This window comes from Aphis gossypii, chromosome 3, assembly GCF_020184175.1.
Source record: "Aphis gossypii isolate Hap1 chromosome 3, ASM2018417v2, whole genome shotgun sequence".
Classification (NCBI taxonomy): domain Eukaryota; kingdom Metazoa; phylum Arthropoda; class Insecta; order Hemiptera; family Aphididae; genus Aphis; species Aphis gossypii.
Genome location: NC_065532.1, coordinates 43,815,424 through 43,840,061, shown reverse-complemented (window position 1 = coordinate 43,840,061; position 24,638 = coordinate 43,815,424). Strand labels below are relative to the sequence as shown.

Here is a 24,638-nt window from a genome sequence, read left to right as displayed (position 1 = left end):
GATAAACATGAAAGTCAATACTAATATATGAGTTTTTTCAAATACCCACTGTCTTATTTGGTCCTTAATCATAACAAAGTTGTATGCCAGATTTGTCGTAATACATAGTATTAAATTTATTATTTTATTTATAAAGATACTCTAAATAAAATTATTTATTATTATTTATCATAATATTATATACTTATTTTGTTTTATACGATTATAGGCCATAATATCGAAAAAAAAATCGTAGTCAATTGAGTACTGCTCTGCTCTGCTGTATAATAGGTGGTTCGTGGATCACTGTTAGGTATATTTATGAGTGTTAAATTTGAATCCAATGATAAGTATCATTGTATACAAAAAAAATTGACCAAAACAAAATATACACATTCGATAATTTTTGATTCAATTCTAATTATTATAATACTACATGCATTGTCATAATACACTGCCATCAATTCGACTTTGACTACCCAAGCTGACGATCTTAAATATACAATTATTAACAACCATTTTCCAATATACCCACTGGGCACAGTATAAGTACTATTTAAAATATATTAATTTTTACTATGAACAGGTGAATATATATATATATTTAATACCTATCTAATAATAAATCTCTCGCACAATTACTCAAACACTCAGCTTCGGAAAACTTATCAGTAAGGAAAATAAATCTTTGTCTGGATAACTAATACTATTCTATAATAATGTCTATAACGCAATTTTCTAGATTAAGTTACAGTGTTACACTACAAATATTATGTATAGGTATTATATGTAATTTATTATTTATTTATTTTGTTAAATTTTTTTTATTATTTATTAGATGGCATTATAGTATTTATATGACGTATTCGTAGTTGTGCACAAGTGTTAAATTGTTATCGTTTTTATTTTATATACCCGAGGATTTGTAACAGCTGTGTGTTTATTTGCGTTTACAATTCAACATTCATATTTTACATTAAAATTTCTTACCTAATAAATGATAATGTTATGTTATAATATCGATTCTTACACTATATTATCAACCTAGAATTTTATTCAATTTTTCAGTTTTTTGTTTTATAATTTAAATTTACTCTAACTATTGCATCAATACATGTTCCTCCTCAAAATGCATACATTTTAATTTTAATTTATTCTATTTAAATGGAAATACATATTGATATTAGCACTTGTAATCTATTTTAAATTTTACTTTTATATTATCAATTGTTAAATCCTTATAATATGTTTCATTATTGCTCACAATTTTTGTATATACCTATTATCTATAATATCAGTTTTTAAATTATCTATTGAGAAGTTTGCCTCATCACTTGTCTCCGATTCATCATCACTTAATAGTTAATATATATGAGTTCTTAAGGTTTACATTATAATTAAAAATGATCTGATATGCTTGATGATGACCATTATATTCCTTACCATAAACAGGACAACTTCTAGGATTTTTATTTGAATAATCAAAAATGTTTATTTATATTACTACTTAATACTAGTGTTCCTGGCTTATTGAAAGAATCTTTTTCGACGGTTTATTAATATCTTATTTTTATTGTGTATTAATTAATCTTCCTAATTCCATATATTATCAAAGTTCTTTTTTTATACCGACTATGCCATGTTTGTTTATTTGTTTCTTCAACTCATGTTTCTTAATCATAAATTTATAATTTTGTGTTTTAAATTTTTATACGTGTGGTATTGTTTTGTTATATTTAACTATTGGTTTATGTTTTCTTTTAAATATATTAATTTGGCAGCACTGCTTTAACTACACCACAAACATATTTAATTTTTAACCATACAAGAAAAACGTAATCCTAATCCAAATCGTTTCGTGTTACCTACCTACTAACTATGTTTAGCAAATTATATGAAATTAGCGAGAATGGGAAAAGTAGAGAAACGTATATCATTGCTCAATAGAATTATCGTTAATTTTTTTTATTCTATTGAATTATTTCATTATTATTAATACTGATACAGAAATATAAATTAAATATATGTAACTATGCACAATACGGGTAGTATATACTATTAGACTTAACATTTATAATGTACGTTTATTGGTATTCATTATAAATTTGTAAATGAAGTTTAATTTGAGAAAAAGATTTAACTTATTTTTATTTTTATCTTCAGTTAAAAATTACAACCTTTTATGGATATAACTCTAAAAACAGTCTTTAAATGTACATACCTATAGAGTGAGTTACATGGATTAATTTTATATGGCAACTAAATAATTGAACAAAATATTATTTAATCATAATTAAATAATTATAAATTGTTTTATAAATCGTAAATAGATTTTTTCTTTTTATTAGAAGTTATAGTTCGGCCTGATTGTATAAAAAATGTATTTATTACATTTATTTATTGTGATTAAATGTGATGTCCCAATCATGATTTACACCTATCACGTTATAAAAAAATAATTTTAATAGAATAAGTTTAATACATATTTTATAAATAATCCATTCTTTATAAATTATAATGTTATCATGTGATGCATCACGGTGGTGGCTGTTGTACCTCGGTGGTCTAACGATGTATCATAATCAAATCACTAGAGAGCGCAATGCATTCCTTTTCGTTACCTACTAAAATATTAATTGTGTAATTTTCACAATGATCGATTTTTATTCTAAGATTATGAATTGATTAAATATATTAATTTTAAATGAAAAATTACTTTGATAATGTGATTACGTTTTTAAATTATCAAAACCTATTTTAGATTCTGAATGAAGTGATGAATGACGTATTGATTTTACAATGATGTGTGTTTATAGATTCTGAACGAAGTGATGAATGTATTGATTTTACAATGGTGTGTGTGTTTTTTTTTTTTTTTTTTTTTTTTGTTTTTGTGTCTGTGTACAGCATAACTAGTCGAAATAATGCTAAAATTTCAAACAATGGGGGTGGTTTCCGATGTAAAAGTGAATATCCTTGGTGCATTATAGAGGTAAAAAGTTAACATTTTCCAACAGTTTTCAAAAAAATCGAGAAAAACAAAAAAAAAATGACGGAAAAACGGCAATTTTTACGCAAAACCAGTTTTCGACCAAATCGATTTTTTTTTATGTTTGTAATTCAAAAACTAATCACTTTCAATTCAATTTAATCAATCAATTTAAAATACAACACTAAGTTTTCTATAAGTTTTCCTTCAAGTATCTATAGAGGAAACTCGAAGCATCATTATAAGAAAAATTTTAAGTTAATTTGAAATTTAAATTTTTACGAAATCGCGTAACGATAACGATTTTATCCTCATACGATTTTAAATATTTGTTATTATTCAAAAAGTATAAGTCATAGATACTTGAAAATTTTACCAGTTATTTAGATTGGCATTTTCTTTACATGATTTAATTTTCAAAACATTTTGAGTTTTTTTGAGCTATTTATAGACAACTGAAATTTTCAATTTTTCTGAAAATTTTTTTTTGAAGGGTCGATAAAATTTTTTTGGCCCTATCAAAATACTTGAAAATTGTATACAAAGTTAATCATATTATGTTATTCTTATAGTGATTAAAAAATTATAAGAATACATAGGCACAATTTTTTTTTATTAGCATTTGAAGTTCAAATATTGACAAAAATTCGTCAAAACTATGAATACTTGCAAATTATTTTGTAGGTATACTTCATAAAATGTTTAGCAATTGATTTGTGTTTTAAAATTTAAATCGTAACCTATTCTAAAAATATATTAAATAAACTAATATATTATACTATTTTATAAATAATTATCCAAAATGTAAGTAGGTATCGATCTTGTAAATTATCGATAGTATAAAAATCGAAACTATCAATTGATAAAACTCGAGTCAAACACGGGGAGCGCTTGAGTAGTATATCTAATCTATCGGGGCTCACTAGTTTGCCATTTTGCTAATGTGTCATGGTATCGCCAACAGTACACTCTACAGTCAACAGAGTACAGACAAATTAGTCTCGTTTTTGAGTCACGGCTTCGAGGTATCTATTGTGGAAGAGAATACAATCGTCACTGTTCATCTCGTGTTGTACACTCAGGTATGTCTGTTTTATTTATATAAATAATCAAATATTATTTTATTTAAATTGCATTCTAACGACCTTAAGGGTGGGTGAGAACTGACAAGTATGGGATAAGGCGTTTAGATTAGGAAGAAAAAGGATTTTTAAATTTTTTTCGAAAGTGATTATCTGCATGCTTGGTGTATTCAATTAATTCGGCAGACGTGGGCTGTATAATAACTTGATTAATTATAAATAGTTATTAGGTTTTTTATTCTCTGTTATTATGAAGTATTATGCATTGCTTTACATGACAAATAAGTTAAAGTTAAGTTATCAATTTTATGTAGTTTTTGGTGAATAAATTAGGTCTAGTTAATTATTGTATAATAATGTTTACGGCAACCAATTTACGAACAAACTGATTTCTTAATTATATTATAATCATTTTTTTTGTATAAACAGTGTGTCCCGCTTTATATGTAGGTACCACTAAATATCTCAACTCGGTGGTCTTAGATTAAAAAAACGGTTTAATGTGATAGATAGGTAGTACCAAAGTGCACATTTAGGGAAAGTTTTTACTCCTTTATTCTCGCAACCGCAATCCAAATTAATTTTTTTTGAATAAGATATATATATTTTTTTTTTGTATGTTTTATGTGAATTTTAATTAGTTAAGATAAATACTTAATGTTTTATTTGCTACATAAATATTTATTTAATATTTGTATTATTATTAGAGCTTTAATATATTAAAACTATTATTTTTGTGTACTTAACTATTTAAAGAATTTAATAAAATCAATTCTAATCGAGAAAAAAAAACCGTTTTAAACTATTTAAGCTGTAACAAGATTGTGCTAGACTTTCGATTGTTTAATTTAATTTATATTAAAATGCACAATTTTGAATTAATGATTTTACTGAATCGATTTCGGACCAGCCAAAGTCTCACATTTTTTTCATAGCAGAATAATATGTCTATTTAAAAACTAAATTAGTGTATAATCACTAAAATCGTACCATTTTGTACTATTTGACATGATTGTGCGTGTGTATATTGTTACGGTTTTTGGAAGCCGGGCGAAATGTGTAACACACTAGTGCACATATACTAATATTAATTTACTTTGCACACACTAAAAAGCCTTATGGTAGTAGACACATTTAAGTTTCCTTATAAAATTCCTTAGGATATAACCGACTAGACAACATAAAAAATGTTTGTTATACGGTTAAGAAAATGCAATAAATTAAATATATCTACATGCTGATTTGAAAAGTCATTTCAAACTTGAAATTTCTTTAGGATAATAATATTATGTCTCTATCGACGTAAAATGAGATGACCGTCAGCGATATACTGCAATACATGCGGGAGTGTTACCTTTTTCAACCAAATACTACGCTATATTAATTTGTATACAAGTAATTTTATACATTAAATCGTGTTTAGCGGTAAAGATGTTTTTCTCCTTATATTCAACTGAAAAATCTTAGTAATTATATAATTTTATTTCATATCTAACCGTTTCTACATAATATTATATTATCGGTTTTCCTACTTGACCGTGCAGATAGTTATTGAGATTACTTTGCGACACCGGTCGTGTGTAATGATCTCTCACTCGAGGACTGTCGTTTTCAGATAATTATATATATATATATAATATACATATGTATTATACATATCTTTACCAAGGCAACAATTTATAATCTTCGACTGAAAAGGTTTATACTTCTAAAGATAATTATATATATGTATATATTTTTTCTGACTATATATTTTAATGTCCTAGAGTATATATATATATATATACCGGATGCTACTTAAATCAAGATTAAAAGTGACATCTTTTTAAAAAACAATATTGTCCAGTGCCCGAAAACTATTACAAGGGTATATAATAATAATAATAATAATAATAATAATCACAACTCTGCAGTATGGGCTATAACAGTCGTTAAATCCTCACACACAATGAAAACACATACTCGTATTATGCCGATGTATATAATAGACTACCAACATATGGTGTCACACGAACAACGAAAAAGAAAACTATATCAGTATTATCGTGTTGGGGTCCAAACAGCGATTTCTCTTTGGAGTCTTCTACGGAATATTTTGTTCACAGCATGATCACACCCATGTATTTCATTGTATTTTCTCTGCCTATTGTGCTCGCAGCTGCAATATTCTACCGCTATCGTCGCCGATAAATAACGTTTACCGATTAAGCATTTTAAGTTTAAAATATTTGAATACGTCTTGCCTATACGTAATATGTATATATATATATAATATAAACATAGTGTATACATTTATTGTTTCACTAAATTGGTAACCTTTATCATTTATTCTTCCAAAAAAATGTGGATTATTCGACAATTACTGAAACCTATAGGCTATAGTGATTAAACATAATTCCATGATTACAATATTATAGTATCATTATCTATAAAAATTCATCTTCGTTAATAATTGTCTTTTTAAAACTATTAGTAAATTATTTTAAAAAAGTTAGTCAGTTTAAGTTCAAGACATTAAATATGAACTAGTTATATATTATGTGTAAACTTAAAACTAGTTCTTATAGTAAACAAGTATAGGTACCGTTTTTGTCCACTTTACCGCTGAATTAATAAAACATTGGTTGTGACTCCATAACAAAATAAAATTCAAATTGTAGCATGATTGAAATTCAAAATTTTAAGAATGATCTATCATACTTATAATGGGTTTCCGATTTTTCAGAACAATCACTAAACATCATACATTGAATCAATAGTAAGCTAATAAGCACTTAAACATGATTGAGTGGCCCTAACTTAACCTGGTCCATTAAATTTTATTGAACCATTAATTTTATCAAGTTATTTGTGTAACACGTCAATGGAGGTAACACTATAGTTTATGAAAATTAACAATTTCTTAAATGTATACTGAAAAAATGAAAAAACTCATTTAGTTCGTAAGTACTATAATAATTATAAATTTTATAAAAAAAACACACTTCTAACACAAATATGTGTATGTACCTACTGGAAGTATTATTTATTACTGTTATACTGTTATTAATATTATACTTAATGATTTTAATATATTATTTAGTGTACTTTCTTCTTAGGTACTGCAATTTAGTTGACATTCGTTGTTATTATTTATATTTTTTAATTTACCGTGACAGAAAACTACGCGGGTCTATCAGACTAGGTACACCAATCGTAATTCTTGTATGATTATTTTTAATATTGATTTAATATTAATAACAGTATTATACCTAACATATAGGTAGTAACAAAACCTTCGTATTTATATATTATATAAACTGTATACTACATAGCGATAGAAATCAATAAATATGTACACTATACAGTCAATTTAGAAAGATATCTGTGGGAAAACTACATTAATCTTGCGGTCTTAATTGTTTATTATTATGTATCTTTTAGTAATAAACCATTCAAATTATTTCAAATATATTATTATTTAACACTTAAATTGAATAATTAAAATTCTTTGGATCGACAGAAACCTCTTATATACCTCTTTTAATAAGTATAGCTTTCGTTAAAAGTATTATACATCTTGGGATCAGCTTTCACAATGGTCAGTGGGTTAGGGGGTTAGATCCTTATTTACACTAATATAATATCATTAACACTTTATTGTTTTTCACAGCTGTAAAATGTTCTCTTTGGCAAAGTTATCTTACTACACTTGCAACGATGAAGAAAAGGATTTTTACGACGATTTGGAAACTTTGAAAATTGATATACAACCCTGTTGTATCGATATTATGAATTACCAGAAAAAAAAGTCAAAATTAAATATTGTGGATAATGATATCGAAGTTAAATATATGGAAGATGAAGGTAAGCAAGAATATAGTTTGAATGAATATAAAGAGTGTAATAAACTCGAATATTATTACTGTATTTACTTTTATTCATAAAACTCAACCATTATTACGTATTTTCCGTTTAACCGTATTAAATACTACTCTAATGGCTAATTGATCACCTTTTTCCTATAATCCAAACCTGCACATTCGCACCTGATCAATCGTTGTGGTAAATATTGATAATGCTCCTGAAGGGGACGAGAATGATCATTTCACAAGTATTATATTCAAATAGTAGTCCCAGGACTTTGGAAGGCTATCATAAATATTTTATTTGATATGTTTGGTATAATACCTCAATATTTTTCACGGACTTGTTCTAATTTTTTATTTAAGTCCTGCTGAAATATTTATCTACGCAATAATCTCCTTGAAAGGACTCTAACACTGCAATAAATGAGTCAACACTTGATTTACTTTTAAATATGCATTTGTATTATGAGTTATCCAGTTATATAATATTATGTTAAATTTTAGATTACTCGATGAGCGAAAAGGCCGCTGCAAGTGGTCATTTAATATGTTTAGCGTTCACTGAAGTTTGCGGGTTCCCGTGGACACGATCCGTACGCGCAAATGCTGCTAGAAATGAAATTGAACACAATCGCTTTCGTTCATTTGATGAGGTCGTGTGCCAGGTAGCGGCTCGTAATGGCAAACTGGAGTGTCTAGTATACCTCCACAACAATGGGTGTCTATGGGACGATAACACGTGTATAGCAGCCGCAGAAGGTGGGCATATTGATTTGTTGCGGTATGCGCATGAAAACGGTTGCCCGTGGAACGAGACCACGTGTGAGGCAGCTGCAAAACGTGGGCACATGGACATGCTGCGGTATGCCCATGAACACGGTTGTCCATGGGACGTGAGAACGAGTATCGCGGCCGCAACCTACGGGCACGTGGATGTCTTGCGGTATGCCCATGAAAACGGTTGTCCATGGGACGAGGACACGTGTAACGCAGCCGCAGTGTCCGGGCACGTGGATGTCTTACAGTATGCGCATGAACACGGCTGCCCGTGGAACGGGGAAACGTGTCGGATAGCCGCGGAATACGGTAACATCGATGTGCTGCGGTATGCCCATGAAAACGGTTGTCCATGGAACGTGAGAACAAGTATCGCGGCCGCAACCTACGGGCACGTGGATGTCTTGCGGTATGCCCATGAAAACGGTTGTCCATGGAACGAGAACACGTGTATGGTGGCCGCCGCCTCCGGGCGCATGGATGTCTTGCGGTATGCCCATGAAAACGGTTGTCCATGGAACGAGAACACGTGTATGGTGGCCGCCGCCTCCGGGCGCATGGATGTCTTACAGTATGCGCATGAAAACGGTTGTCCATGGAACGAGGACACGTGTGAGGCAGCTGCAAAACGTGGGCACATGGACATGCTGCGGTATGCCCATGAACACGGTTGTCCATGGGACGTGAGAACGAGTATCGCGGCCGCAACCTACGGGCACGTGGATGTCTTGCGGTATGCCCATGAAAACGGTTGTCCATGGAACGAGGACACGTGTATGGTGGCCGCAGCCTCCGGGCGCATGGATGTCTTACGGTATGCGCATGAACACGGATGCCCGTGGAATGAAATCACGTGTACCGTGGCCGCAAGCTCCGGGCACTTGGATGTCTTGCGGTATGCGCATGAAAACGGTTGTCCATGGAACGAGGACACGTGTATGTGGGCCGCAGGCAGTGGGCATATTGATTTGCTGCGGTATGCTCATGAACACGGCTGCCCGTGGGACAAACGTACGTGTGATCTGGCCAGGATAAGAGGAAAAGGCTCATGTCTACAATATGCGCTGGAAAATGGGTGTTCAGAGATTGATGTATCCCCGCAAGAATAACAAGAATTGCAAGAATAGTGCACCATCATAGATTATATTTTATTATAATTTTTAATTATCGCTGGTAACCGATTAAACGAGCTAAAATAAGCTGTATTTTGTAAATTGTAATTTTTATTTGTAAAAGAGTTAGGTGGGGGATTGTATGTATTTTCTATTTTAATGACGTAAAGGGTGGGTGAGACCTAAGAAGTATAGAATAAGATGTTTAGAGTAGGAAGAAATAGGATTTTAAAATTTTTTTCGAAAATGATTCTGTTTTGTATATTCAATTAATTTAACAGACGGGTGCTAAATCATAACTTAATTAATTATACATGGTAATTAGGTTTTTTATTCACGGTTATTATGAAGTATTATGCATTGCATTACATGACTTATAAGTTAAAGTTAAATTCTTAATTTAAATTAGGTCTAGATAATTATTGTATAATAATGTTTATGGCAACCAATTTACGAACAAACTGATTTCTTAATTTTATTATAATAATTTTTTTTTTTTTTTGTAGAATATATTATGTGAATTTTAAATAGTTAAGACCAATCGCTAACATTCGAAACAAAACAACTTCAACATTAAAACCTTATTAACGACGCATAATTTTCTCATTACTAACTTTTGTTGAGCAACCGTGTACCTATACTGATACTATAATGTTTTATTTGCTATATAAATATTTATTTTATATTTGTATTATTATTAGAGCTTTAAGATATTAAAACTATTATTTTTGTGTATCTAACTATTTAAAGAATTTAATAAAATTAATTCTAATCGAGAAAAAACCTGTTTTTAAACTGTTTAAGCTGTGAAAAGATTGTGCGAGACTTTCGATTGTTTAATTTAATTTATATTAAAATGGACAATTTTGAATTAATGATTTTACTGAATCGATTTCGGACCAGCCAAAGTCTCACATTTTTTTCATAGCAGAATAATATTTTTATTTAAAAACTAAATTAGTGTATAATCACTAAAATCGTACCATTTTGTACTATTTGACATGATTGTGCGTGTATATATTGTTACGGTTTTTGGAAGCCGGGCGAAATGTGTAACACACTAGTGCACATACACTAATATTAATTTACTTTGCACACACTAAAAAGCCTTATGGTAGTAGACACATTTAAGTTTCCTTATAAAATTCCTTAGGATATAACCGACTAGACAACATAAAAAATGTTTGTTTTACGGTTAAGAAAATGCAATAAATTAAATATATCTACATGCTGATTTGAAAAGTCATTTCAAACTTGAAATTTCTTTAGGATAATAATATTATGTCTCTATCGACGTAAAATGAGATGACCGTCAGCGATATACTGCAATACATGCGGGAGTGTTACCTTTTTCAACCAAATACTACACTATTTTAGTTTTTATACAAGTCATTTTATACATTAAATCGTGTTCAGCGGTAAAGATGTTTTTCTTCTTATATATTCAACTGAAAAATCTTACTATTATATTTTATTTCATATCTAACCGTATCTACATAATATTACGAGTATATTATCGGTTTTCCTACTTGATCATGCAGATAGTTATTGAGATTACTAGGCGGCACCGGTCGCCGGTCGTGTAGTTATCTCTCACTCGAGGACGGTCGTTTTCATTAAAAGTTTTAAAATGATTTAAAATTGTAGCAGCCCCCGTGAGAGCAACGTAGAGATGTAGATGGATATTTGAAATAAATAATACTGTATTCTAAGATTTTCATAACTCCCTCTAATTCTAGCAAATAACGTCTGAAAAGTGCCTATCTGGGACTCCCTTATAAATCTATGATTTCATGTCTGATCATAGGTGTACGTACGATGATGCTGTGGTTTAAGAGCGACTGGTGACGATACAACTACGTATTTAATCATAATCGATAAGGTCAGCATTTCCAAGAAAAGCTTCCCTCGTATCGCTTTCGATTATAGGCTAATAGTTTCTCTCGTTATAACTATTTTAATTAAATTCGTGTACGCGGGTGTTATCCATATTCTATTCCCCAAACTATATAATATGATTTATTTTTCTCTTCAGTTTTAGCCCTAGTGCTAATGATTCGTACTTGTTTATTTTCTACTCTACCGAACCTGCCGAGCCTGTTCATAAATTTTACGGCACAGTATTTATTATATTTATTACTTTCCTAACGTTTGGTCATTATTTGGGCTAGGAAAATACCCTGAAAAATCTCAAAAAATGTCCTTAAAAAAATGCAAAAATGAATTAAAAACTCAAAAAATGCAATATAAAAATGCATTTATACTTATTATGGCTTAGGATATTGTATAATTATTTTTTTGTTATTATACGTTGTTACTGGTTTTGTTTTGTTGTATTTCTGTTTTCGTAATCATTAATTTTAAAATAATAATTAAAAAAAATTAACTGGTTTTTGCTAGTACCTACATATTAGCCAATAGGTATATAACGGCGATAATTTAAGCGGGAAGTCCTAGTTATGATACAATTTATTGTTGTCGACGATAATCGATTGTCGTGCTATATAATTTAAAATCGTACCGTGGCGTTTATCGAAAATATCTTGTTAATCGCAACAATTTTCGTTCGTTTTATGAACAAATTGTGAAAAATGCTCTTAAAACTAAGAAAATGCCTAAAATCTTCAAAAAATGCATTTAAGGTTAATTTTGACAAAAAAAGCAAAATAAAAATTTCTTTAAATTTATCACCATCGTCCAAAACACATTTTATACTAACAAATCAACGTTTTGAAACACTAGAAAAAAACATGCATTTGGATCAAAATCTCAGCCCTAGCCATTATGATCTATGTTTCGGTATCTATATGTATTATAATTGGTATATTATGAAGTATCAGAGTACGTACCAAAACCATCTAAAATAAAATGTAACAAGAAGACAATATTGTTGTATCCCTTCTACCAAGGCAACAATTTATAATCTTCGACTGAAAAGGTTTATACTTCTAAAGATAATTATATGTATGTTGTATGTATATATTTTTTCTGACTATATATTTTAATGTCACAGAATACATATATATATATATACCGGATGCTACTTTATTAAAAATTACATTTTTAAAAAAAATTATACTATCGAGTGCACGAAAACTGTTATAAGGGTATATAATAATAATAATCACACCTCTGCAGTATGGGCAATAACAGTTGTTAAATCATCGCACACAATGAAAACACATACTCGTATTATGCCGATGTATATAATAGACTACTAACATAATATGGTGTCACACGAACAAGGAAAAAGAAAACTATATCAGTATTATCGTGTTGGGGTCCAAACAGCGATTTCTCTTTGGAGTCTTCTACGGAATATTTTGTTCACAGCATGATCACACCCATGTATTTCATTGTATTTTCTCTGCCTATTGTGCTTGCAGCTGCAATATTCTACCGCTATCGTCGCCAATAAATGACGTTTACCGATTAAGCATTTTAAATTTCAAATATTTGAATACGTCTTGCCTATACGTAATATGTATATATATATAATATAAACATAGTGTATACATTTATTGTTTCACTAAATTGGTAACCTTTATCATTTATTTTTCCAAAAAAAATGTGGAGTATTAAATATTCCACAATTATTGAAACCTATGGTGATTAAACATAATTCCATGGTCACAATATTATTGTATCATTGTCTATAAAAATTCATCTTCGTTAATAATTGTCTGTAAAAAACTATTAGTAAATTATATTTTTAATACGGTTAGTTGTTAATGTCCGGTGAACCACGATTGCGCCCAGCTTACCTTTTTCCATTCAAAAAACGCAATACGATTGCGCTCGGCCAATTAGCACTATCGCGCCCATCTTACCTTTTTTACCTGCATAAACGCAACACGATGGCGCTCTAATATTAATATATATTATATATTTGAAAAATTTGAAAAAATTTTCCAATACACTATTTAAAAATACAATCGGACTTAGTTAATAGACATTTGTTATTTAGGGCTTAGGACTGACAACAAAATTAAATTGTTGGCTTGGTTAAAAATTTTGAGTTACATTTTTTTTTTTTTTAATAACAATGCTAATACAAATTACAATTTTGTCAAAATATTTGGATATTTGGATAATAAGATAAATTAACAATAAAACATTATCTCGATTACTCGGTTGTACATACAGGGAAATCAAGTCCAAGGAAAACCAAGTCCGGCTGTATTTTTAAATAGTGTACTAGAAAATTGTTAGAATATATTATTTATATACATTTAACATATACTTATACGGGACAAACATTTATATATTAGAGCGCAATCGTGTTGCGTTTTATACAGGTAAAAAAGGTTAGACGGGCGCAATATTGCTAATTGGTCGAGCGCAATCGTAATGCGTTTTATGAATGGAAATAGGTAAGCTGGGCGCAATCGTGTTACAGCCGTTAATGTCACTGGTCGTCTAGACACTGTAGATCGGTGGTTAGTTTACTGTGGTATGTAGTATAATAATTTATCAATATATCATATACATAATAAATATAATATTAGTATGATCAAAGAATTTTTCAAAATTTTATCTATAAAAATACATTTTGTTCGATACATATCTCCAATTGTTCTTGAGTTATATTCTCTTTACTGCTCAACAAAAATTATTTTTTAACAATCATTGATTAATAACATTTTATAATTAGATTTTATGATTTATTCTTTTACCAACACTTGCAGAACCAGCGTGTACTTATTATGTTGGATTAATGAATACATTTATTTATACACGATTTCCAAAAATAAAAGATGCGCTTATATCGATTACCCGGCTGTACATTAAGTTGTCAAATGAATCACTGTAACGGATATGATATGTCCGATACTGATTGCCGTAAAAATATAACGGTATCGTGTATATGACGTATATCTATATGGTGAAACTTGAGAAGGAGGTGGCATTGCAAGTACCAATTGTTTTTTTTTTTTTTGGACAAACATAAATTGCGCCCATCGAAGGGTAAAGATTGAAAATGTTATCACTTGGTCCTTTTCACGTACCTATAAATTGTGTTTGGTATTTTTCAGATACAAATTTCTATGTAGTAAATTGCGCTTCATAGAAATATTATTTTAAGAATAGTCGTTCAGCATTACCCAGAGCAGGTGACTATCACTCCTTCAAAAAGTTGCTTGGAATAAATTAATTAGTTAATAATAATTTACTACGTAGAAATTTATACTTGTAAAATACCAAGCACAATTCACTATCCCTTCTTTTGGATACCGAAAAATACTGGGCACAATTGACTAAAGGTACTATTAATTGACTATAAAATATGATATTAAAAATTATAAGCTTTATGGTTTATACGGTGGCATGTAATACAAATGTAATAATTATCGTAATGATATAGTGTATAAAAACCATACGTTCCCGTAAAATACGTACAGCGTTGGAATTTCTGTTATTAATGAACGAATATACGAATAATACATTATTGGAAATTTATATTGTTTAATCTTTTAATAAAATCTTGATGTTTTGTATTTCAGAATGATACACACAAGTCCAAAAACTAGGTATAAACATACTTATCTGTGTATTATAAAGTGTTTTGATATGAAGTTATTGATTGTTCTTAATTAATACAAATATAAATACACTTCATTATAACTATCAGTGGCGGCTCGTGTGTTCTGAAAGTGGAAGGGCGATATAAAATTGCTTATTTATGGAAAGTATCGAACACAAATGATATTAATAATAATAATTTATTTTAATCCATTTAATAGTTTAATACACATAAATTATTATATACATTTTAAATTTTCAACACTTTTTTATAAAAAAATAACAATACAAACTTTGAAAATTACAAAATTGCAAAAATAAAAACAAAATTTATAAAACTTTATACTTAAAATCTAAACGTCTATCTTTTGTTTCACTAAACATATCAATCACTTTTTTATTAAAATTAGCGTCATTGGAAATCATTTCGTTTTCAATATTTATCATTGTTAGAGCGTTTAACCTTTCTTCTCCCATTGTACTTCTTAAACATGTTTTTATACGTTTCAGCGTTGAAAAACATCTTTCTGCTTCGGAAGATGTCATAGGAATAGTAATTAATATTTTTAACAGAGTAAGGACTTCTCGAAAAGTTTCATTCATATCGTTAGTTATTATATATTTTAGCGTTGGAATTACACCATTCAAAGTTCTGAAATCGTCTCGAAAATACATAACTTCAAGTTCAGTCTTCAACCTCTCGATATCAAAAAATGGGTAGCATTCAGTTGTGCATTGAAAATATTGAAATGGAAATGTTTTAGAATATTCTAAATATTTTTCAGCTTTAAATAAGTTAGTGGCGGTTAAGTGTTTAGTAAATTCTAAACGATCTTTAGCTTTGACAATTATTGTATCACAGACCTCAAGCACTGTATTTTTTCGCGATATATTCACGGTTTCATGTGATTCCAAACGTGATTTTTTTATATTTATATTAGGCATATTTGAAACACTTTCAATGATATCAGTTACATTATTTCTTATTTTAGATATTTCGTTTTTAAATTTTTCGACTGAACTATTTATTTGTACCGGGTCTGTATTAACGGCTTGAACATTATTATATAAAAAATCTACATGTGGCATTATTTTATGAAAAATAGATAACCAGAATATAAATATTGAATCACTTAATAAACGTTTTATTGACCCTGCTTGATTAATAGTCAAAGTTTGTTGAGAAGATTCTATGATTTTGTCCATGCACTCCATTATTTCATTTCTATACTCATAAACAGTGTTAACCGTACGTATATTAAAATTCCACCGAGTTTGTACTGCCCGTGGTAATCTAACGCCAACTAATTTATCCAATACGGCTACTCTTTGCGGTGAATTTGAAAAAAATACCGGTATTTCTGATAAATTTGAAAAAAATATGCGAACTTCTTTATTTTGAGATATTGATTGTGTCATAATTAAGTTTAACTGGTGTGCATAGCAATGAATGTAATACGCATATGGGTATAGTTCTTTAACCCTAACATTAACACCACTCTTTTGTCCACTCATGACTACCGCGCCATCATACGATTGTGCTATTAGTTTATTTGGAGTATTTTTTAAAATAGGATTTATTTCAGATAATATTGTTGATGTTAATGATTCTGCATTGTGTCCATCAGGATTTAAAAACCCCCAAAAACGTTCTACTGGTTGACCTTTAAGTTCATAGCGAAATACAATAACTAACTGAAACATATTAGAAATGTCAGTAGTCTCGTCGACGATTATAGATACAAATTGTGTAGTTTCTATTTCTAATAAAATTTGTTTTCTAGCTACAAGTAATATACAATCTAACAAATCATTCTGTATTGTTTTAGATGTCCCTTTAAACACTTTTGAATTTTCAAAATGACTACGCAAACTTACATCTAAGTCTTTACATAACTCAATAACACCGAGAAAAACACCTTTATTATTAGAATTAATTTTTTCATTGTGACCTCTTAATGGTAAATTATGTTGTCCACAAAATTTTATACAGTTTAGAATTTTTTCTAATATATAACGATTTTTGTCTATTTCTTCATTATGACGTTGAATTCTAATTTTATAGCCCGAGTCAATTTTATCGAAAATATTGATGGTACCGAGTACTTTAAGATTAGCTTCATTTTGTAAGTGTTTAAAAGAATTCTCGTGTTTTTTAATTTTTTCAGATAAATGACCCAAATGTGTTACACCTGTTTTAGTCCAAGAAATGTCACCACCAAAACAAAGCAAGGAAAACAATAAACAGCTAGTTTTATATCACAACCACATAGCCACTTGTGTTTTGCATAATAATCCGTATTAAAGTGCCGAATATATTCATTTTTACCTTTTTTCGCTTTATTGATCAGTCCTTTCAAATCAGGTGTAGGTCTTCCAAGCTGTTTTATTTCAAGTTTTTGTTCATAAGTATATGACGTAAAACGATTTGAAATTAAATTAATAACTGAATTTTTATGTGTGGATGAATCCATGATTAAAAATTAAATAATTTCAATGTGTTTTTAGAAACAAATACTAAATTAAAAATTAATAATAATTGATTAGAGTTACAACCGCACAAAGTAAATAATAAATACGCAAGTTCGGAATCCGTGCATAACGGGCGATTAAAATCATCGCCCCGGCGGCAATATTATTATTGTGTTCCCCCCCTTCTTAGTTTTTATATTCCGATCATAGTAATGACGGGCGACTTTTAACATCGCCCAAGCATCGCATGTGCTGCTTGCCGGTCCCGGCATATTGTAATTGGTTATCGATTCTCAGAAGCTACAGCGTCGAATGATTTATTTTTAAACTCCCATTATCTGATAATGACGATAATGTTTTCATAATATGTAAGTGTAAATGTAGGAAACATAATTTTTATTGTTTACAATATTGTACTAAATTATAAAAGAGAAATTTAATACTTAACTTATAAATTAGTAATAAACGATAATTTTAGAAGGGGGGCGATCGCCCCATCGCTCCTATCTACGAGCCGCCACTGATAACTATTTAACTTATGATTATAATCTGTAGTAATTTGAGTACTGTCTAAAATGCCACCCATGGGTATTTAGACAAAAATTGCCGCCCTAACCTATCGCCCAGGCCCCCCATGCCTTCCGCCAGCCCTGGGCTTGTTGCATGGTGCAGCTTCCTATAGCAAGTTTTGTGATTTAGGTTAGCCTCATAAATAACACCACCTATACAGGTATATCAGCTGCAGCGTAATCTGACAGGTTACTTTCCGTTTGCAAAGATACAAACAGTAACTCGTTTTATTGATCTCTCGGCAATATAATTAAAGCAGTTTTATAGTTAGTAATGTATTTTTTATTTTACTCTATAATACATATTATGCATTAGTATAATTCATATGATACTGCATGAAACTTACAAAAATACAATTTATCATCTATATTATATATACAACAATTTTTAGAATGATATTTGTTTTTTAATCATACCGATTCGAATTTAATATTCATTGTTTCTCAGCGTTTCGGAGCACTTGATTTATGTTTATACATTATTTAATAAATTACAATATGTACAAAGAATGCAATTAAATTATAATATTATAATAAAATGCTTCATTAAAAGTTAACATTTGACAATAATAATTATGTCAATTACTAATCAAATAATTCTTTTAATATTTAAGTATTTTTATATTTTTAATTAATTGTTTGAGGAATATTTCTAGAAATCTCTGATTAGAACGAATAAATAATAGATATTATAACAGAAATGTGATTATCCTCTACTTGACATTTAGACATATTTTCAGCGGATATCGTTTCAACCCTAGACGTAATTTATGTATGTATAAAAGATACCTACCCCGGCCGCAATTTACATAAAAAATTAACGGAATAAACGGCGTGTTGCAACTGTTTACATCTTACAAATGTAGCCCTGCAGGTATCAATTTTAGCGATTTAGGTCACCCTCCAAAATAACACCGTCTATAAAGGTTTATCAGCTGCAGCATAATCTGATAGGATTAAAAAACTATTTTTGCAGTATTTTTAGTAAAGAAAACTGCTCGAGTCTATTAGACTGGGTACACCAATCGTACTTCTTATAGCATTATTTTTAACATTGATTTTATGTAAATAACAGTATTATAGCTCACATATAGGTAGTAACTAAAACTACGTATATATATATATTATTAAAACTTTATACTATGTAGTGATATAAATCAATAAATATGTACACTGTACCTACAGTGAATTTAGAAAGATATGGGTGGGAAAACTACATTAATCTTACGGTCTTAACTGTTTATTATTTTGTATTTTTTAGTAATCGAACATTCAAATCATTTCAAATATATTATTTAATACTTAAATTGAATAATTGAAATTCTTTGGATCGACATAAACCTTTTATACATCTCCTTTAGTAAGTATAGTTTTGGTTAAAAGTATTATACATCCTGGGATCAGCTTTCACAATGGTCAGTGGGTTAGGGGGTTAGATCCTTATTTACACTAATATAATATCATTAACACTTTATTGTTTTTCACAGCTGTAAAATGTTCTCTTTTGCAAAATTATCTTAATACACTTACAACGATGAAGAAAAGAATTTTTACGACGATTTGGAAACTTTTATGTAGACGATGAAGGTTAGCAAAAATACAGTTTGAACAAATATAATGAATGTAGTAGGCGATAGTAGGTTACTAATTACAAATTTTAGTTTTCTGTGTATTTGTATTTGTATTTGTGGACCACATGTATGTGTATGACAAGAATTCACGTTTGTCGGACCTACAGGCTACAGTATATTTAATATTATTTTATATTTTCTACTTCATTTCAACCATATTCTTTTTATATGCGTGTTAACATCTGAGTGTCTTTTTTTCGTTATTTAGTCGATATACCTCCCTGCAGGCTGCAATGTCAATGTGTATTGTGTATAAATACTAGCATTAGGACCGGATGAAGAACGTTAACTATACGATGATCAGCCTTATATATGCCATGTATTTACATTAGGTTTAATGGTGAACAAAAAAATAAAACGCAAACAAATAACACATCCGACTACCTAGTATTATATTGTTAATATATTTTATAACGTTTTACCCATAATCTTTAAGGAAGTACATTATATATCATATTATTCAGTAAAAATTGTTGTTTAATCTCGCATGGGACCTTTATTAAGAATACGGATATTTTATAATATTTAGTTCTTAGTATAGACTCTAGATGTACTCTTATTCGAAAATACAACAGCAGTATAATAATACTACATAAAAATTAATACATGATGTATTGTAGTTTTTTATTGTTCATACAGATATACACGTTTGAATTTTTATTTTTTTTTAAATAGAAAAACATGTTCTTATGTCAAGTTAAAATCGGAATTAAATATAAAAATATTGGCGCGTGTGTGTATTTTCTTCGATATTTGTGGACGTGTTTCCCGAATAAATGCTTACTTCAGTTTCGAGATTTTTCAGCCTAGGATATAATTTCCAGTGATTGTTGAATAAGGCGGTTAATCTTTTAATGGCCTGAATACACCATCATTTGAGTCTTTTTATAATTATTGTATAAGCTAATCTGATGGAAAATCTCCTATTAAACTTTCAACTCTTAGGTACCTATATAGGTACAAACAATTTTATGAATTTTCAACTACAAATAAATTTGCAAATATTCATGATTTTGACGAATTGTTGTTCATATTTGAACTTGAAATATTAACCAAAAAAATCTTGCCAATGTATTCTTATAATTTTTTAATCACTTAAAGAATAACTTTTGAGAAACTTTGTATTGAATTTTCAAGTATTTTGATTTGACCAAAAAATTTTATCCACACTTAAAAAAAAAAATATTATCAGAAAAATCGAAAATTTCAGTTGTCTTTAAATAGCTCAAAAAAAGTCTAAGTACTTTGATAATAAGTCTTGTAAATAAAATTCCAATCTTAATAACTGGTGAAATTTTCAAGTATCTTCGACTTATACTTTTTGAATAATAACAAATATTTAAAATCATTTGAGGATAAATCGTTATCGTTAATAGGAGGTACTAAATATCGGCCATACTTATATTCATCGTTTAAATAACTACGACATCCTGGCTACATTTATTAGGTTATTAGGGAACAGCGTTTCCAAACGCGTGTGAATATCGATTATTATTTAATGTGTCTACTACTTAGCATCAATACATTCATTACATTTAATCATATAGCTTTTATTAAATAATATACATTACAATTTATTAACAGTACGATGATTGAAGTTTATTATTTGTGAGTACGCTATACCAGGGATCTCCAAACTACGGCCCTCAAACAAATTTTAAATTTAGGATAATAAATATACAAGATAATATATCTATCATTTAAAAATTAAAAATTGTATGTTTTAATGTGTCATAATGTATGTGTATAAACTTTTGGCCCGCTAAGAGATGATGATATTTTTTGTGGCCCTTGAATAAAAAAGTTTGGAGACCCCTGCACTATACGATTCGATCACTTGGGCATGTTAACGGATGTGCATTGTATGGTTGCGGCAGATGACCTTAATGTGTCTGCTAATAAGCATCAATAGATACATTCTTTATATTATTGATATTCTTAACGTGAACATTAATTGTCAATGACTATACGAGTCTAATATATCCACTATTAAATTAGATTTTATACTCGTTTTTATTTGAGTTGCTATATAACATGAGAAAATATAATTTCATAAATTATAACAGTTTTGACTTCATTTAAAACAGAGGTATCCAGTTCTACTCTAAACCAGATGTTTTTGGTACGCTATGTAAAATAATAACATTTGATAACAATATATGATTAGAAATACATATTAAGAGCTATATATTATAAAATATCCGTATCTTTAATAAAAGGTACTTGCGCTTTATTTTTTCGTTCACCGTTAAACCTAATGTAAATAGGTACATGTCACATATAAGGCTGCTCATCGTATTGTTAACGTTCTTCATCCGGTAATATTGCTAGTATTTATACACAATACACATTGACATTGCATCCTGCAGGGAGGTATATCGACCAAATTACAAAAAAAAAAAAAGACACGCAGAGTTTAACACACATTGTATCGTTTTAACCAGGATATGGTTGAAATGAAGTAGAAAATATAGTAATATACTGTAGCTTGTAGGTCGGAAAACGATAATTGTTGTCATACACAGACGTGGTAAGTACACAAAAAACTAAAATTTGTTAGATCATCAACATTATATTAAAATACCTAATACTATTATAAAATTATACAAAAGTAAAACACAAGTACCGACTACCGAGACAAATTGATATGTGTACAACAACAACAATAAATTATTTTCATCTAGCAAGTATTTAAATGTTTTCGTAGGAATTAGGAATTCGAATCTATTCAATTTAATTTATTTATTGTATAATGTACCTATAAATTTTAAGCCAAATTGTAGAATTATATCATTGGTGCAAACGGTTGCACGGATAGAACACAAACTACACAAATTCTCTCAAAAAATTCCTTATCAATAAGCAACAATTAAGCAAATCGATATAATATTTTAGATTCTGAACGGAGTGATGAATGTATTGATTTTACAATGATGTATGTTTTATTTTTGTGTCTGTGTACAGCATAACTAATCGAAATAATGCTTCAATTTTAAACTTCGGGGGTGGTTTCCGATGGAAAAGTGAATATCCTTGGTGCATTATAGAGGTAAAAAGCAAACATTTTCCAACAGTTTTCAGAAAAACAAAAAAAAAAATGACGGAAAAACGGGAATTTTTACGCAAAACTAGTTTTCGACCGAATCGATTTTTTTATATGGTTGTTATTTAAAAACTAATCACTGTAAATACTTGAAATTTTCACCAAATGTTTATGTTAGTGTTATCTATATACAGTTAAACAAAATTTTTTTGACTTTTTTTGAGTTATTTATAGACCACTGAAATTTTCGATTTTCATTCGTATTTTTTTTTGTAAGTGTCGGTAAAAAAATTTTGGATGACCAAAATAACTAGAAAATTTAATACAAGGTTCTTTTTGTAGCTAAAAAAAATTAAAAATCGTTAGTCACAATTTTTTTTTTATAAGCGTTTATAGTTCAAATTTTTACGAAATCTGTCGAAAACGTGAATATTTGCAAGTAATTTTTAAGTTGAAAAATCATAAAATTTTTTGTGCTAATAACTAAGAATTTAAAATACAACACTAAGTTTTCTATAAGTTTTCCTTCAAGTATCTATAGAGGAAACTCGAAGCATCATTATAAGAAAAATTTTAAGTTAATTTGAAATTTAAATTTTTACGAAATCGCGTAACGATAACGATTTTATCCTCATACGATTTTAAATATTTGTTATTATTCAAAAAGTATAAGTCATAGATACTTGAAAATTTTACCAGTTATTTAGATTGGCATTTTCTTTACATGATTTAATTTTCAAAACATTTTGAGTTTTTTCGAGCTATTTATAGACAACTGAAATAAATTTTTTTTTGAGATGTCGATAAAATTTTTTGGCCTTATCAAAGTACTTAAAAATTTTAAACAAAGTTCCTCATATTTTATTCTTATAGTAATTAAAAAATTATTAGAATACATAGGCACAATTTTTTTTTATTAGAATTTGAAGTTCTAATTTTGACGAAAATTCGTCAAAATTATGAATATTTGAAAATTATTTTGTAGGTATAATTCATAAAAATGTTTGTATAGATAGCTAAGAGTTAAAAATTTAATACAAGATTTTTTATAAGTTTAGCTTACAATAATTATAAAAGAACTTACATTTTGGTGTATTCAGGCTATTAAAATATATATAAAAAAAATAATTATCAATAATGTTAGTATAGATCTTGTAAATTATCGATAGTATAAAAATCGAAACTATCAATTGTTAAAACTTGAGTGAAACACGGGAGCGCTCAGAGTAGAGTATCTAAACGTGCTGTGGGAGTTGCCTTTCTATTTAATCTTTTTTATGGGCTTAAAATCAATTATAATCATTAAATATAATCAATTACGTTTACAAATTATTTTGTGTACTAAAATTTAAAACGTAACCATTTCTAAAAATATATTAAATAAAATAATATATTATTCTATTTTATAAATAATAAAAAATAAATAATTATCCAAAATGTAAGTATCGATCTTGTAAATTATCGATAGTATAAAAATCGAAACTATCAATTGATAAAACTCGAGTCAAACACGGGGAGCGCTTGAGTAGTATATCTAATCTATCTGGGCTCACTAGTTTGCCATTTTGCCAATGTGTCATGGTATCGCCAACAGTACACTCTACAGTCTACAG

General features: G+C 28.9%; 2 protein-coding genes across 2 annotated transcripts in view; one reads left to right on the top strand and one right to left on the bottom strand.

Moving 5' to 3' along the window:
• Positions 1–24,638, bottom strand: part of LOC126551093 (uncharacterized) — a 79,272-nt gene that overhangs the window by 24,879 nt on the left and 29,755 nt on the right. The gene's annotated exons all lie outside the window — the stretch shown is intronic.
• Positions 3,968–24,638, top strand: part of LOC126551160 (uncharacterized) — a 33,238-nt gene continuing 12,567 nt past the window's right edge. Inside the window, exon 1 of the mRNA XM_050203939.1 lies at positions 3,968–4,050. The gene's annotated coding sequence lies outside the window, so the exon portion shown is untranslated. The remainder of the gene's footprint in view (positions 4,051–24,638) is intronic.